The 17,924-nt window shown below is 50.0% G+C and overlaps 1 protein-coding gene and 1 long non-coding RNA gene across 19 annotated transcripts in view; one reads left to right on the top strand and one right to left on the bottom strand.

Annotated features, from left to right (window-relative positions):
• The window catches only part of EPB41 (erythrocyte membrane protein band 4.1), a 196,334-nt gene that overhangs the window by 174,565 nt on the left and 3,845 nt on the right, over positions 1 to 17,924 (bottom strand). For 3 of the 18 annotated variants that reach the window (XM_059376904.1, XM_059376909.1, XM_059376911.1), the window contains exon 1: positions 2,238 to 2,503. The exons of 1 other annotated variant lie outside the window; for it this stretch is intronic. The gene's annotated coding sequence lies outside the window, so the exon portion shown is untranslated. Of the gene's footprint in view, positions 1 to 2,237; positions 2,504 to 17,924 lie in introns of those variants that run through there. 14 more of the 18 variants (XM_059376906.1, XM_059376913.1, XM_059376908.1 and 11 more) reach the window with 7 other exon arrangements.
• LOC132001937 (uncharacterized) overlaps positions 2,693 to 17,924 on the top strand; it is a 22,371-nt gene continuing 7,139 nt past the window's right edge. Inside the window, exons 1-2 of the long non-coding RNA XR_009399726.1 lie at positions 2,693 to 2,926; positions 3,220 to 3,331. This is a non-coding gene — a long non-coding RNA (uncharacterized LOC132001937). The remainder of the gene's footprint in view (positions 2,927 to 3,219; positions 3,332 to 17,924) is intronic.

The following is a 17,924-nucleotide window of genomic DNA, read 5'->3' as shown; positions in this document are numbered from 1 at the left end:
CAGGAGTTATTACTGAACAGTTCTTCTTGGTTGAAAAATACAAGTAATAAGGAAAATAAAGGTAGAAAGGTAGAAAATAAAGGTAGAAAGGTAGAAAGGGGGCTTATCTATAAGATATTTGGTATATTGGGACGCCTGGGTGGCTCAGTTGGTTAAGCCCCTGCCTTCAGCTCAGGTCATGATCCCAGGGTCCTGGGATCGAGTCCCGCATCCAGCTCCTTGCTCAGCGGGAGTCCGCTTCTCCCTCTGCCTCTGCCTGTCACTCTGCCTGCTTGTGCTCTCTCTCTCTCTCTCTGACAAATAAATAAAAATCTTTTTAAAAAATTTTGGTATATTTGTAATAAAACACTAGTATAAATGTTGGGAGAATTTAGACAAGGCCTAAAACTTAAAAACATTTCTTTCCAAGCCTGAATCCAACTGTATAAGAAAAAAAGTGTAGTTTTATTACTAAAAGAAAGAGAAATCAGAAGGTTAGCAGACTGAGTTGGGTTTGCCAGTGAGTTCACTTTTAATAGTGGCAAAGATAACCCTACTTCAGTTTCCCCCAGAGGTATGAATAACTCCCGTGTTTACCTTAATTATAACCTTCGTGGAGAAAGCACTCTGAATTAGCACCTTGATACCAAGGCAATCTGATGTTCGGTTATAACCATTTTTTTATGTCATTTATTGAGTGCTGTGTGCCAGATATCCTGTGACCTACTCTACATGGATTACATTAATAACACCCCAAAAAACTATTCACAAAACCAAAAATTATACAGCTGGCAAAGAACTTCTGATGTTTCCAACTTAGGGAAATAAAGAGTATATCAAGTCTCCATGAAAAGTAAGGGGGGATATGTATATCAACTGCTTGATTAAAAACATAAACCAGGGATGCCTGGGTGGCTCAGACCCTTAAGCCTCTGTCTTCAGCTCAGGTCATGAACCTGAGGTCCTGGGACCATCCACCCCCACATAGGGCTCCCTGCTCAATGGGGAGCCTGTTTCTCCCCCTGCCTGCTCTCCCCCTGGTTGTGCTGGCGCTCTCTCTCTCTGAAATAAATCAATAAAATCTTTTTTAAAAATAAATAAATAAAAGCATAAACGAACTAAAATCTTTGCCAGGACTGAGAATACGGAAAACAGCAGTGAGCAACAGCATATACAGTGCATCCTCAAGAGAACATAAATCCAAGACACAAGACATAACCATTTCTTGTAATTTTCCCCTAAAAACAGAAAGAACAAAATAGCACCTGTGAAATCACCCAGACTACTAAAAACAAGGTTCGGCACCTCTTAAAACAAAACAAAACAAAACACCTATCTCCTAATCAGCAGTACGTGCCAAAAAACGCCAAGTCCCCACAGACGAGGCATTCATGGTAGGACACAGAGGCACAACAGGATGACAGTGACTATCATGTGGCCAGAAACCAATCCGTCAGCAATTTGTCTGTTGCACGTGAGATCACTTTCCCTCCGGAGGACTCGCGTTCCTGGGGCGGATGGACCAGGTGTGGCAAGCCCCCCGCCCGAACAATCGCCGGGTGGTGCCTCTTGGAGCGCGAGCCCACATCCAGCCTCCCCACAGGTAGAAGCAGCCCAGCAAGCAGGAGGAAATATTTCCAAGCCGACAGATGCAGGAACTGAAAAAGGAGGTCACGACGCTGAGAGAATAGATTTAACCCTTTGGTCCCTGGGAACCGCGAAGACTAGAGGGGAGCGCGGCAGAGACCTCGGGGTCGGGGGATTCTTTCAGCCGGGCGGCAGTTTGGGGTGGGAAGGCCTCCCTGTCCTTCCAGGGCTCCCTCCAGCCCTCAGATGGTGCCAGACTTCTGCAGACAGCCCAGCCACCTCGTCAGGAAGAAACTGCTCTGCGGCTGCCCCCAACACCTTCACCGCCTGGAACCCGCAATCCTCCTCCATTCGGTTTCCTTCCAAGGTTCCTGCCCGTGGACAGTGATGGGCGGACCTCGTCAAAAACAGACCCCAAGCCCAACTTTGCAACGCTCCCCCGCCGCCAGCCCCCGCCTCCTTCTGCTCAGGCCGGCCGCGTCCCGGCTGCAGCCCCTCAGCCTCCGGCGCGCAGAGGCCCGGGAGCCCGCGCCCCCGGCCCGGGGCCTGCGGGGGGCTGCAGACAAAGAGGCTGCGGCGCCGCCGCGGCCGCCAGGACCGTCCCCTCGGGGACAGCTCCGCGCCACCACCACCCCCAACCCCGCTCGCGCGTCGCAGCCGCCTCGTCTCACCGGTGGCCCCCGGGGCCCGGGCTCCTGAGCCCGCCGCTGCAGCCGCCCGACGAACAATGGCAGGAGAAGGCGCCGGCGCCGAGATTCGGGCCCTCTGCAGCTTGCGGGCCCGCCGGCTGCTGGTGGACTGAATGACTGACTAACCCACCGGCGGAGGGAGGGAGGGAGGGAGCGAGTGAGCGAGCGAGCAGGAGAGCAGGCGGCCCCGGCGCGCGCCCTCCCGCCTTCGCTCTGTGAGGCGAGGCCGCCCGGCCCGCAGCCAGCCAGCCCGCGCGCGCCCCTCCCCCTCCGTTCGCCACAACATTGTAGTAAATTTCTATTGGACGGCGCCTGAGGGAGGGAGGGGGCCGGGCTCGCGGCCCGCCAGCCCATTGGCTGAGGACAAGTTCTGGGCTTCTCTAGTTTCCCCCTCCCCTAGGCTGGTAAGGGCCGGGGAGGAGAAGGAAAAAGAGGGGAAGAGGCAAGGGGCTGGACGCATATGCGCAAGCGCAAGTAGAACTTGCTCGGGAGTCCCGGGGTTCCGGGCCCCTGCAGTACCCACGTGGGGAATGAGGCAGCTAGTGCCCGGGACCGAGGTGAGGCCCTTTCCACCCAGAGGACGTCCAGGTAGGAGGCTGAGATTTGAAAACCTCAAGGAAAGCCGAGGCTTCTACCAGCTGACTGCCCACTAATGCACTTCGTGACCTTGGGTAAGCCACTCAGCTTCTCTGGGCCTCAGTTTCCCCATTTACTAACTTGAAGGTCCCTAGGTGCCATTCACACCCTGACATTCGTGGAGGCCTTACCTCTCCAGGCAATTGTGCAAGGCCTGAAAGCTGAATGTTGTGGCCACGCAAGATTTCACCTGTCTTTTGCATTTAAGGACCTCCCAGTTCCACCTTGGCACCCTCAAAATCATAAAGGCCTAGCTTCCGAGATCTGCACCCCAGCTGAATTTAGGGTCGCTCTGACAGTTGCCTGATGTGCCTTTATTTCCTTTCAGAAGTTCCAGAGGCCCATTGACCCTTCGCACTCCCTGCCAGGCTGGACTCTGAAAAGGCTGGGACCCCACACAGCAGAATGAAGGCTCATGTTTTAAGCACGGTCCTTATAAGGTAAGAAAGGTTCTAATATTCCCATTCTAGAGATGAAGACACTGAGGCAGAGAGGTTTAGACCTGCCAGGATAAGAAGCCAGGCCATCTGACATCAGAACCTGCCTATGCCAGCTTCACTGTCTCCTGGTATCTATCTGATCACAGCCCCCTCCCATCCACAGTTCAGCCTCTATAAACAGACAGCTGGGGTTCAGTTCCCAGCCTCCAGTCCTCCCTCACTGTTTGGACTTCTCTGTGTCTGTTTCTAACCCCATAAAAGGGGATAATGATAGTTCTACCTCCTAAGAGTTATTTTAAGAATTAAATCAGTTAAGATATGTAAAAGGTTTTAGAACAGTGCCTAGTTCATAGCGAGAGCTACATAAGTGTTCATTATTACTGCTATTCAGAGACTAAAATATGGATTGAGAGGTGTGGAGCAGGCTGACCTAATAATATGTTTGTTAAGCTCTCAATTGTTGTCAGCACTGAGCTGAGCACATTGCATGAATTATCTGTTTGAAACATCCTAAGTGAACCACTTGAGGACTACCTGACTACCCTGTCTAAAACAGCCTCCACCCACATACCCTTGCCCTGCCCTTTTTTTTTTTTTTTAAGATTTTATTGTTAAGTAGTCTCTACACCCAACATGGGGTTCGAACTCACAACCTCAAGACCAAGAGTCACATGCTCTACCAACTTAGCCAGCCAAGCACCAACCCCCTTTTATTTTGAGATTTTATTTTTACCTTGCCCTGCTTTAATTTGATTCATAGCCCTCACTTCTACTGACTTTCTGTATATTTATTTATTGCTCCTCTCAATACATTGTTGCAGTTTAGATCCACTAAATGACAAGCTCCTAGAGGACAGGGATTTTGTCCCTCTTATCTTCCAGAACAGTGCAGCGTTGGTGGTATAGTGGTGAGCATAGCTGCCTTCCATCTTCCAGAACAGTGCATAGTCAATAAATGTTTGTTGGGCAAGTGAACAAATTATCCCCATTTTACATATAAGGAAGCTGAAGCTTAGTAAGGTCAGGTCAGGGTCATTCTGTATACTTGACATGAAGCACCTACTCTTGAATATTCTGGTTCCCTGCCTCAGGTTTTCCGATTAAGCCATACATTTGATTCAGGGAGCTCCATCCTACTGTGTCTGTGCCTCACAGGCTTCCTCCATATCAGACCTGGAAATCTGGTACCATGAAGGATAAATCCTGAAGATCAGTCACCACCCTGACGACTTTGTTATCCAGCAAATTTAGATTCATAAAAACCGATAGTCTCTATCCCATGAAGTGCAGCCAAAGACACATCATATTTAAAAAGCCTTGCTTGAGGGGCATCTGGGTGGCTCAGTGGGTTGGGCCTCTGCCTTTGGTTCAGGTCATGATCTCAGTGTTCTGGGATCGGGCCTCGCATCATCGGGCTCTCCGCTCAGCAGGGAGCCTGCTTCCTCTCTCTCTCTGCCTACTTATTATCACTCTCTCTCTGTCAAATAAATAAATAAAATCTTTTTTAAAAACTTTAAAAAATTAAAAGCCTCCTTTGCATGAATGGAGTACGTAGTACTTAGCAATCATCACTCTAAAAAAATGTAGTGGTCTCAGGCTAAGAAAAAAATAGCTAAACTAAGGCATGTATAAACCACTCCTAATCATAGTACTCTGCAACACCACACCAAAACTGTTGGCCAAGGCTTTTACAATCAGAATTCCAGTCTTCGCTTTCAATTCTTAGCCTGGAGATGAAAGGGCTTTGTAAACTCTAAAGTACTGTGCATATATGACTGGTTTTCTTATTAAGTTACACACCGTCACCTGTGAGGCAAAGTGCTCTACCCAGAGGGTAGCTGGACCCACCACATAGTAGGGAGTGGGGAGATAAGTAATGCCCAGTCTGAAGGCAGAGAAGCTTCCCAAACTACCCGTAGTCATGTGCCCAGCTGCCCTCTCAGAAGAGGCCTCTGCATACAGACATCCAGTTCCAGTTCCCGCCGCAGAGGCAGCCCCTGGGTCCCAAGGGTAAAGGTCCCAAGCACCATCCCTGAGGCTAATTTTCTAGGCAGAAATTCCGCTCCCTGCCTGCCTGCTTCATGCTCACATCTAGGTGGCAGTTGTGCCATACTCCAAGCCCCAGGTTGGGGTCTCCAGGGGCCATCTCTATCCCGCCTGCCAGCTGAGCCCTCCACTGCCTCCTCCAAGACCCCTCCTGTTCCTTCCTAGGGAATACAGGCCCTGCTAGCTGCCTATCAGCCCCTGGAGCGGTCAAGGGCACTAAGGAAAAAAAAAGAAGAAGAAAAAGAAAGAAAGAAAGTAAAGAAAAAAGACAGCTTGAAAGGGTCCTAATCCTTTCCTATTACAAACTGAGCTCAAACACCAGCTGCACAGAAGAGGGTGAAATTAGGTGGTGACCAGGGGGGAAGGTAGCTGGGGCCTTCGATGACCTGGAAGAGATGAGGTTGGGAGACAGCGGGGGTAGAGAGGGGAAAACAGTTGGAGCCTGAACCATTCCCAAATCTGGGACGTGGGCGGATTAGGGACACAGCTGGCCTTACGCCCCAGTGATGGAGCTCATGGAAAACATTTGTCTGTTGTGCAGAGTGGCAAGAGATGAAGAGGGTTTTGAAAAGCTGGGCCCACCAGCAAAGTGTTCTGAACAGTCACTATTGAATAAAAATCAATCTTTGTAACAGAAGTACATGAAGATTAGAATTGTCTTTCCAACCTGCCCACGGTCATGAGGCTGCAGCCATTTTAGACCTTTTAAACACAAATGATAAACAGGCTATGATAAGGAAAATTACTGTTCGTACAGTGGTATGTCAATCTAGGCAATTATTTTTAGTAGTAGTACTTGAATTGTTCACAGAAAATATAGTTAAATAAGGGCCGCCTTGCTGGCTCAGTCAATGGAGCGTGCGACTCTTGGTCTCAGGCTTGTGAGTTTGAGCCCCAGGCTGGGTGTAGCGATTACTTAACAATAAAAAAGAAAGAAAATACAGTTAAATAAGAAGAAAAAGATTTAAATCATCCTAAAATCATCAATCAGAAATAACTACCACCAATATTTTGGAGACAGACTTCCCCTCTAATACCTTCTCTTACACGTGCACTTTTTTAATGTATATTAAATTTAGTCATACAAAATTGCTGATTGTATAAGTTAAAAATGGTCAAGCAACAGACACTGTATAGTTCAACCTAATGCTTTTTTCAAACTTAAATCATACTGTTTTGGAACTGAGTTCTTCCACCTAATAATATATTGTGACATTTGCATCACCATTTTTAGTAGTGCCCTCAAGTGGATATACCATAATTTAGTTAACCTAGATGTCCAATATATAGGTTTACTGTTCCATCTTTATCTTGTTTACTCAACAAACATCCTTTTATCTAAGCATACCTATGATCCCTTTTTTTAGAATGCACTGATTGCAGCGTTGTTGGTTTTTTTCAATTATTGCACACAAGGTGGCCTGTTCTGGTCATTTCTGAGATAAAGACCAAAGAAATCAGCATATGCAGTGATTTTATACAATACCTTGTCTTTGTATTTGAAAACACAGAGCATGCTTTGCCCTCTGTGACACAATACACTTTGTTTGCAACAATTGCATTGAGCTGGGTCCTAAAGCACACTAAGACCAAAAAATGTGACTGAAATACATACTTTGGAGTTGGCAAGTGGTGTCCTTTCTGCTGTGAAGACACTCCAAGAAACAAGGAGCAGAAGGGAAGGAAGTTGAAACTGTAAGAGGACTGCATAGACGGTAGCTAAGACACTCCTCTAGGCCTCTAGATTCACAAAATGTTAAAACTGGATAGGCCCTTGGAGATTGTCAAGCCCAAGCTGCAGACTTTTAAAAAGATTGGGAAATGGGTGCAGAAACTGGAAGGGACTTGTGCAGGGTCACATAGCAGAGAGTGGCAGAGCCCAAACTTGAACGCAAGTCTTCTGAACCACACTACTGGAGGCGTCTGTTCCCCGCCTTCCCTGTGAGCCCGCCTACATCTCCCTTTCAAAGCTGCAGGCCAACCTAAATTCTACAGCCAGAAAAACCTAGAAATGTCTAGGCTGGAAGAGCCAGTTATTAGAGATAACTTAAGGGCCAAGTTATTAGAGATAACTTGTTAATAAGAATAATGACAAAGGCATTTATTAGGTATTTACTAAATGCAGGGTACACAATAAGTACTTTATATGCATTTATTGTGTTAAGCCTCATAAAGATCCTACAAAGTAATATTACCTTCAACTGCAGTTGAAAAATCAGAGCCCAGAAATGTGAGGTGATTTGCCCAACATCACACAGCTTAAACCAGGTCTGTGCGATACCACTGTCCTCTGCGGCTTTTACATCACTCTCAGAAAAGCAGTTTAGAAATGATCTGAATGAGCAACCCCAACCTCTGTCCCAAGACCCCAGGGAAAGGCTGTTGTGACTGCTTCTGACTATAGCCCTAGGACATTCAAAGAGGGGACACAAGGATCTGGCCTGCCGTGACCCTCCCCAACCCCCTTCTCTCGCCAGCTGGAGTGAGCCTAATGACTCTGATCCAGCAAAGCCTCCAGCTCACTCAAGCTTAACCCATTAATTGTCTCTCCCCAGGTATCCTCTAGGTCTAGAGGGTTTCCCAAGAAAGACGGGGAGAGTTTCAGTGCCACCAGCTAGCTGAGCCCTTTCTAAAACTGGTAAAGTTAGCCTGGCCCCACCCACACTAAGGAGAGGCAGAGGAGGAGCCACGGCGGGAGGAGTGAGCTCTTCCTCCGTAGCAGAGGCACTGGGGGTCTCAAATGAACGAGGTGAGTCCTCAACAATAAGCCATTGGTAATGGTAATGGTAATGAACCATTACCATCATCCCAATAAATGGGTGATGGCAAGAAGAGGTAAAAGGAATATGGGCTTTTGAGGCAGGCAGACCTGGGCTCAAATCAAAGTTCCACCCCTGAGATGCTGTGTGAGTCTACACCAAGTCCCTTCTCCTCTCTTCCTTGTCTATACTATGTGGAAAACATGTGCCAAACACTGCATACCAGGGACTTTTTATATACAGCACGTCAGGGAACCTTCGCAATAGTCCCTTGACTATAATTCCCATTTTACACATGAGGAAGCAAAACACTTACCCAGGGTCACCCAGCTAATAAGTGTCCAAGTTCAGATGCAAATCCACATCTGCCAGGCTTTACTGCTAGCACTCTTCTTACGGTTTACAGATTGCCTGCATTTCCACAGTGGTCATTGTACTCATACCAGCAAAGATGTACAGTGTACTCGCTAGGTGCCTCAGTACCTCACTTCTCTTATTAGAGAAGGTACCTCACCTTCTCTTATTTAATTTTCACAACAACCCCGTGGAGTGTACTATTTTAACCCCATTTTGCAGCTTTGGGGTGAAGTCAGAGAGATGAGGCAGTTCACCCAAGGTCATGTAGCTAGGGAGGGGTATAGTTGAGAAGCCGAGCTTGTCTGACTCCAGAACCCTCTCCTTTGCCCTCTACACTAACCCGCCTCTCTTTCCAAGATGGCCAAGTAGGTGTCTCTATCTCTGAAAGAGGAGAGAGCCAAGGACTAGCAAGAGGTAGTGAGTTGTCCATGGCAACCCAACAATTGAGCAGCTGAAACCCAGGCCTTTGAGTCTTAAACCCGGGGTTACTTCCCCCACCCATACTACTGAATCCTGCGCATCAGAAAATGTCCTTGTCAACTGGATATTTGGAAACCTTATACCTAGCTCCCCCAGGGAGACTGGGGAACAGAGAGTGCTGAGGGTGTGGAGGAGAAACTTGGCAGGATACTACCTGGGGAAGACAGTGGTTGAGCTGGTTACCCAGGTGCCTGGAGCTTTGGAGACCTCTGCCTTGGTCTGCCTAAGCCATGTACCCCTAGCTGGGAAGGGGGTGTTACAGAGGAAGCTGCACAGGAGGCCTGGGCTTCCCTGGCTGGCACAGCTCTCTGCTGTGATTTCTGCTGAAAAACAAAAAGTTCAATCCTCTGGGCCTACTTGCTAATTACCAGTAATGACATAATAACCATTGTGGGCCCAACAGCCAAACAGCCCCAACTAGAAATTCTGCATAGCTCAGGCTCAGGAACAAAAGATTTGGGCACTCCAACTGAAACTGATGCCCTGGCAGAAAATATCAGAAGCAAAAGGGCTTTAGGGTTGACCCAGCCAAAGTATTATCTGGCCAATGAAGAGGATGATGGCTACTCATACAATTACTTATTGAGAATTATTTATCTGCATCGTATAATGCCAGACCCAGAGAGAAGAAGCTTCATTTTTTTCATTAAGTCGCTCCACAAATATTTATTTAGCACCTATTATGAGCCAAACACTCTTCTAGGTACAGGGGATGTAACACTGAACAAGACAGACAAAAATCACTGTCACCACCGAGCTTACCATTCCAATGGTGGGGGATAAATGATAAACAAATGTTCACTAAAATACAGTATGTCAAAGAATGATAAGTGCTACAGAGAGAGAGAGAAAAAAAACTGGCCTCGAGGGAAGATGTGGAATGGTCATATTGTGGCAGGAAAGGGTGTTACCATTTTAAGTTAAATAGGAAGGGCCTTACTGAGAAGGTGGACATTTAAACAAAAAAAATTAAGGACATGAGAGAGCAAGTCATGAAAGTATTTGGGGGTAGAGAGTTCCAAGCTGAGTGAACAACAAGTGAACAGCAAGAGCCCTGGGGTGGAGGTATGCCTGGTGTATTCAAGGACTTGCCTGAGATCATAGACCCAGTCATTAACAGAGCTGGAGAGGAAAGGAATCATACGCAGACTGATCACCTGCTGTGTACTTGAACTCTCTTAAGCCTTAGGACAACTCGGGAGGTAAACATTATGCTCACCATCTCACCATTTCCCAGGTGAGGGGGTGAGACCCAAAAAAGAGAAGTAACTGATCCACATCACACAGCTGGAATGGGCAGCCTGCTGGGGCCTCCCTGCTTCTCTTCTCTGGGTCCTCCCCATGCAAATCCTAAGTATCTGTTGAGTGAATAAAGGAATGAACGAATGAATTCCTCAAGCCCTGCCCTCTCAATGAACTGTTTGCAGGCCAGCCTTCTAGTCTCTACTAATCATAGTATAATAACCACCACAATAACTCCAATGTACCAGCTGTGGACTGAGGATTTTACCCAAATTACCTAACTTAGCCTCCCTCAGGTAATCGTAAGAGAAGGTGCTAATATTTTTCCCATTTTACTAGTGAGAAAACTAACACTCACAGAGGTAGAATTCCCTAGAGATCCCACAGTTGGTAAATGGTGAAGCTGGGATTTTTTTTTTTTTTTTTTTTTTTTTTTGTTTGACAGACAGATTACAAGTAGGCAGAGAGGCAGGCAGATAGAGAGAGAGGAGGAAGCAGGCTCCGTGCCAAGCAGGAAGCCCAATGCGGGGCTCGATCCCAGGACCCTGGGACCATGACCTGAGCCGAAGGCAGCGACTTTAACCCACTGAGCCACCCAGGTGCCCCTGAAGCTGGGATTTAAACTGAGGTCTGTCGGCTCCCAAATCCCTTCTTTTAATCCTGTAATATTAGTAGAAACCTCTGACATCAGTCCATCACCTTCTATAAACCAGAAAACAGAGGCTCAGCTAGGGCAGACGAAGAGCTGGGGGAGGGCTGTGGCCCTGCAGCCCCCAGTCTGGCATCCCTGCTACTCCACCCCGGGGAGGGGCGGGGGGCGTGGACCAGGTTTTCTCTTCTAGGCCTGCCTATTTCAGCACTTCTGCAGAAGTCTTCGTGTGTCACCCCAGCTCCTGGAGGAGAGTTCCAGGGAGCTCAGCCTCCACCTCCGCCCCCTCTGCCTAGGCCTGGGTAATGCAAGTCCCTTTCGACTCTGCCTTCCCAAAGCGCTTGCAAGTGGCATGAACCAGAGGTAGGCGGAAGAGAAACTCTGTCCTCCTCCTGTGGTTCCTGGAAGAGAGACGATGCAGGCTAGGTGCCAGGAGCGTAGGATGGGCTGGGGGCAGGGGCCAAAACCAGGCCAAGGGTGAGGATAGGGTGTCACAGCCAACCAGAGAGGGGAGCAGGGGAGGAGGGTAAAAGATGAAACCGGTTCACTGGGTGTCGTTTGTTCAACAAGAAACTGTATCAAGTCCCTAGACTGGAAAGACGCAGGAAGAAGAAGGTTTTTAGAGGCTGCATTTATAATAGCATTAACGATACGGACCAACCACTAAGCCCCATAGTGCTCAGCACCAGACTAAGTGCTCTAACTACATCATTGCCAGTCCTCAGCAATATCAGCCCCATTCTTTTTTTAAAGATTTTATTTATTTATTTGAGAGAGAGAGCATGAGCAGGGAGAAGGTCAGAGGGAGAAGCAGACTCCCCATGGAGCTGGGAGCCCAATGTGGGACTCGATCCTGGGACTCCGGGATCATGACCTGAGTGGAAGGCAGTCGTCCAACCAACTGAGCCACCCAGGCATCCCAATATCAGCCCCATTTTACAGCAGAGGAAACCAAGGCTTGGAAAAGTGAAGGGACAGCCCAGGTCCCTGCATCATAACCATTCGTAGGGTAGTGCCAAAAGGGTCTGGAGACCTGGGTCCCTGCTGTGTGACCTTACACCATGAGCCAGCCACCCACTCTGATTTGAGGCTCCTGCATCTGTACCACAAGGGACTTGGTCAGCAGTCCCTACTGTACACTCCAGGAGGGTCAGAGATCCATTTCTGCCCAGACTATGGGGCCTCCCACAGATATGGGACATCACACTTACTCTTCTCCCTGTCACCCAGAAGAAAAAAAAAAAAAAAAAAAAGAAGGCCCAGCTATCTACTTCCAGGGGAAAAAAATAAAGCCACAGATTTTCAAAATATTTGTCCCTGTTTCAAGGCTGCTGCTGGCTTTGGCCTCCAGCCAGGAAGGGGCCCCTGGGGTGGGGGAGTTGGGGAGAGCCCAGGCTTTAAGACTGAGAGTCCTTGGGCCCGAGGCCAATGGGGGCAAGGGGCAGATGGGGGCGAGCTGGGCAGTAGGCCAGCACCCCTCTGGAGATTTGGGCTTGTTTCTTAATCCTTTCCTCCCTTTGTTGACCAGCCGGCTGTCAGGAGAGGCGGGGGAAGCAAGCGGGTGGGACCAAAAAGACTGTGGAATCCGAATACTAAGAACTGAACTGGAGCCCCTTTTTATGGTTGTCCATTACATGGAGACACTGGACAAGGCCACTGGGGGGATTATCCCATTGAAACCACCACCCCTGCCTGGATGGAGAGCCTGCTGTCCCCAATTTACTGAGGTGAAAAGTGGTGCAGAGAGGGCAGGTGACGAGAGCCAGGCACACAGCTCACAAGTGGTAGACCTGGCAGGGAGCCCAGGTTGTTGACTCCCCAGAGAGGCAGACACTGGGACTGACTAGAGATGGGGAGTAGGGTGGATAGGGCCCTAGCAGTCCTAGGAGAGCAGGGAGATATGAGGGTGATCACCTCCAACATGACCCTCCCCAAAGCCCTGAAAGATCTAGGCCCTGCTGCCCTGCCCAGCCTCCTCTCCCTTCACGGCCTCACCAGCTGTACCAAACCATAGTACATATGGATGTGCCCTGAGCACATTATGGGCATTTAAGCCTTCACACATACTGTTCGACATGCTTATGAAGTTGTTCCCTCCACTGGCCACCTAGAGAGCCTTTATCCTTCAAATCCCAGCTCAAATGTCCGATGCCCAGAAAGAGTTAACCACCCACTCTGCTGGGCTCACGCAGAAGTGCTTCATGCTTCCTGAGTGGCAGGAACCCCCTCAGAACCCAGCACAAAGTCAGTGCTCAATAAATATTTGTTGTCTTTAGACATTGCATTTTATCACTGAATCTGTGAGGCAAGCAAAACAGGTTTTCTTGTCCTCTCTCTTGAGGCGCAGAAAAAGGAGGGCAGGAGAGAGGGAGTGACTTCCCAAAGTCACGCATTCGGTGACACTGGTGGAGCTAGAAGCCAGGCCTTCTCTGCCCCACAAGCCCCTGCCTGGCCCCTGGCCCCAAAGAGCTCTCTCATCCCTGCCGCACCAGCCAGGATCACCACAAGTGACACTCAAGGCAGGAGCTGGGGCATGGGCCCTGGTGGCCTGAGGTCTTGCCCCAGTATCCAGCTCAGACGTTACTACTGCCTGGGGAAACTGAGGCAGAAGGTGACAAAGACTGACAAGTGGCTTTACTCCCCCAATCCAGCTCCAGCTCCAGCTTCTCCTGGACATATGCCTCAGCCAGAGACCCCAGTGAGCCCCCGAACCCCACAGACCCTAAGACCTCACTCTCACCGCTTGCGTCTCCTGCCTGCCCTCTGCAGTCCAGGATCACATCCTGCTGGCTCAGGTCCTAATATCCTCCCAGTGCTCCCCATCTCATGGCTCCGTCCAGGCTGCCTCTCCGTGTCGCTCACCTGCAGAGTTGCCCCTGCCTCTCCCCTCCCATTCATCCTCCACACCAAACCATCCTCCCAAAATATAAGCCTGACCACATCGTTCCCCTATTTTGGGGAAGCCAGGGGAAGCCCCTGATGGCTCCCCACGGGCTCTGGGGTGAGTCCCCCTAGCTCTCCTGAGCCTGTCTGTCTAGAACGCCGGTCGTGACTCTGTAGCTTGGCAAAACAGTTCCCTTCACTAGGAATGCCCTTTCTCCTGGGCTTTGCCTAAGGAGATAGTCCCAGTTCACACCTCAGTGCCTTGATCAAAGGTGGAGGTGGTAGTTCTGTGTCCTCCCCACCCAGCTAGACTCTGAACTGGGGCAGGATGGCGAGGCAGAGACCCCACAAATTCATTTCGGTGCCCCATGCCCAGCACAGGGCCTGGCAGGGGTCGGGGGGGGTGGGTATGAGGGAAAGCAGATGGCTAGGAAAGGGAGGAACCTTCTTCCAAGAGGCCTCCTCTTTCCCTTCACCCTAATGGTGTCTTTCAGAACCTGTCAGACTAGCTGGCTACCTGCCTGTCCCCAGCAGGCCCCTCCCAGATCCGGTCTCCATTGTCCCAAGAGGGCTATCTTTGTAATCCTAAAAGAACACTCAGAACTATGATAATAACAATAATTACTATCATTGGGTACCCATCACGTACCTCATTGAATTATTTAATCCTCATAAGAACTCCAAGAGGTACACAGGTTCTTTTATTATGCCCATTTTATAGATAAGGAAGCTAAGACTCCAAGGTTAAATGTTTTGCCCAGGGTCACAGAACTAGTAAGCAATAGATTAGGAATTCAAAGCCAGGTCTGACTCTCAACCAATATGCAATGGGGCCTTCTCCTGCTTCCTGTTGTTCCCTCTCTTTGAGACTCTTTGAGCACAGTGGGGGTGGGGGGGGGGGGTGTTAAACAAGGTGTGTGTGTGTGTGTGTGTGTGTGTGTGCGCGCGCGCGCGCACAGGAAACAGTCCTGTAGCCCTCGCCCTGGAGATAGAGCAGACTCAGGCACCATCTCTGCCCTCCTTGGGGGAGGGAAGAGAGTTTTACACTAAGAATTAGGGCCCTGGGGTGAGCAGACTTGGTTGGGTCTGAGCTCCAGGTCTACCCCTAAATAACTGTGTGACTCTGGGTAACTCACCTGATTTACTCAGTACCAATTCCCATGCCCGGAAAGCAAGGACCATAATGCCTGGACTGCCAGGAGGACTAGATGAGATAATGCAGCTAAAAGAGTATATAAGGGCACTTGCGTGGCTCAGTGGGTTAAACCTCTGCCTTCAGCTCTGGTCCTGATCTCAGGATCCTGGGATCAAGCCCCACATCACATTGGGCTCTCTGCTCAGCAGGGAGCCTGCTTCCCTCCACCTCTCTGCCTCCCTCTCTCTGCCTACTTGTGATCTCTCTCACTCTCTGTCAAATAAATAAATAAAATCTTAAAAAAAAAAAATCACACATTTTCAAAACTTGAAAAAAAAAACTAATAAAAGAGCATATAACAACCCAGCCAGCACACAAGAAACATCCGATGACAATAACACATACAGTGAATAGGGACTCCCAGGATCCCGAGGCCAAGAATCTCCAGGTCCCTCCCTTGAAGCCTTCTCAGCCAGACCCAAAAGCAATAGTGATAATAATGCCTGATCCACCCATTTGCTCATTAAATCAATCTTCCAGGGAAGTGTCCTTCAGTGACCGTATGTTGGAGGTGAGGCAACCGAGGCCCAGAGAAGGTAGATTACTGAATCAAGTCTGCCAGCAAAAGACTGGGACTTCCACCTCCACTGAGCTGTGGCAGTCCTTAGCCCAGGGCCCTGGCCAGGCTGCTGGAGAGTCTGGGGCTCCTGACTCCCGGATTCTAGTCCCAACTGGGTGGGAAGTTAAAATAGGAGAAAGGAGCCAAAAAAGAGGGACACTTAACTTGGCCCCCTCCCAGAATGAGCTCAGGACTTGGAGGAAACCAACAATTACCAAGCAGGGCCCTGCACCGGGCACTCCGCGCTGGCTCCTTCCCACAGCCTGTGGGAGAGATGTTATGATAGGCATGTTGCAGACAAGGTCTCCAAAACAAAGAAGTCAATGGCTTGTCCGAGGTCACACAGTGAGGAAAGTGGCAGTCCTGGGAGGCAGAGTCCCTCCTCAACCCTCCCACCTTCAGCCCCAGACCTCCCCAGCTGCCCCTCTCTCCTGGGGAAACCTAGAGGCCCCAAAGCTCCCTCCCCATTTCTAAGCAGAGGCCCTGAGTCTGGTTGGATGGGTGTGGTACTCCGCCCCACCCTCCGTTCAGAGGACTCAGAGCTCACTTAACAGAGCCCTCCCGCTGAGGAACTCCCAGTCTAGTGAGCAAAGAGAGAACGCCTGTTCTCTGAGCCCCTCTGATGGTGGTCGCTTTGTGTCACTGATCCATTTAACCCAACACAAAGCACGGTGATGGGGCATAGGGACAGGGAATAAATAAATACATTCGCTCATTCAGAAATGTTCACTGAGTTGCTACTACAGGCCCCTGTATCCTAGGTGCTGGAGATACAGCAGAGAACAGACACACAAAATCCCGGCCCTCCTGGGGCTTACGTGAAGAAAAGAACAAACATCCTGTGTCAGGCACATTCTGAGATTCCCATGTTATAGAGGCGAAACTGACCTGCGGAGAGCCCCCCCCAGCTACAAGGCGCAGAATACGGATTCCTGACCAGTCTGGCCCCAGAGACCTTTGCATTGGTCCCCTGTCTCAAAAGTCACCACCCAGTGTGCTAAGGATGTGGGGAGAAGTCAGCTGGTTATGGTAGGATTCAAACGTCGCGGAATGCCCTCCCTCAGTTCTACCCACCCCCCACCCCCACCCACTGCTAGGCTCCCTGGACACCTCCCAGTGACCTCAGTGATGCAGGACAGGCATTCAAATCAAGGTCAAGGCCGTGAGGCAGTCATTCAGGCAAACCAGTACTCACCCAGCAGCAGCCAGTGGGGTCATCCAGCCCGTCGGGGAGAGGCGGGGGAGCCATCACCACAGGGACACATGGAAGCAAAGGACAGCAATGAGACATGAGCACAACCAACAAGGACACTGTTTAGGGCCCCTCTTCATCCCGGGCAGGGGGGAAACATCCTGCCCAGTCCCTGCCTCCCGGGCTTGGCTAGGGCAGACACCCCCTTAGTGGGCCATCTGATCACGTGATAGCATACCCAGCGCTCCTCCCAGACCCAGCCCCGGGGAGGCCAGGGACCCCTGCAGACAAATATTCACTGAGTGCCTACTGTGTGCCAGGTGTTGGGTCTTCTGTCTGTTCACGTCTGTCTTCTTCAGACGGTGTCCCCTGCCCACAAGGAGCACATAGAGCAGGGAGGGGGCAGGCGTGTGACTCCTGCATGAGTTACAACTGTGATGAGTGCTTCAATGAGGAAGCTTACGAACCCGGATTCAAACCCTGGCTCTCACTCACTAGCTTTGTGACCTGGGGCCCGTCTTCCTAATTCCTCTGTGCCTCAATTAGTCATCTGTAAAATGGGGATATTTTAGTGCCCACCTCCAGGGTTGTCAGGAGGATTAAAAAATATGTAGAAAACATTTTGCACAATGCTTGGCACAGGGTAAACTGTGCCAATAAACGGGTCATAACTGGCAGCTACGGTCATTACAAGGAGCTGTAGGCCTGGGTTCTGGAGGGACCTGGTGTGGGTCAGGCCACCACCTACCTGACAAGGTAGGGATTAAAAGAGACAATAGAAGTGAAGCTCTGGGCCCGGTGCCCGGCCCGTGTAACCTGTCAGTAAATGGTGGTGGTACTCTTCGGGCTGTTCTCCAGCTCATCCCCAGGGTACAGCCTCTCAGCCAAGGGGCTATCAGAAGTGCCCTCTCCCCACAAACATGCACCCAGAATTGCAACTTTGGACTGAAAAATAACCAGCATTCCCACCTGATGCTACAACAATCTCACCTCCTTTGACCTTCACAATGACCGAGGAAGTGGATGAAGGCAAAATTCTTACTACTCCCATTTTACAGATGAGGACAGTGAGGTCTCCTCTCTGTGTGCACTTGGCGGTGTCCCTTCAGATCCGCAAGCCTAGTTAAGTGGAGCAGCCAGGATTCCAACAGACATCCACCTGGATTTTGTTCTCCGGGCCTTCCCTTGGTCCCCCCCCCCCCCCCCCCCCCCCCCCCCCCCCCCCCCCCCC

Source organism: Mustela nigripes, chromosome 14 (assembly GCF_022355385.1).
Source record: "Mustela nigripes isolate SB6536 chromosome 14, MUSNIG.SB6536, whole genome shotgun sequence".
Taxonomy (NCBI): Eukaryota; Metazoa; Chordata; class Mammalia; order Carnivora; family Mustelidae; genus Mustela; species Mustela nigripes.
Note: the sequence above shows the minus strand (reverse complement) of the source record. Positions and strands in the feature narration are given on the sequence as shown.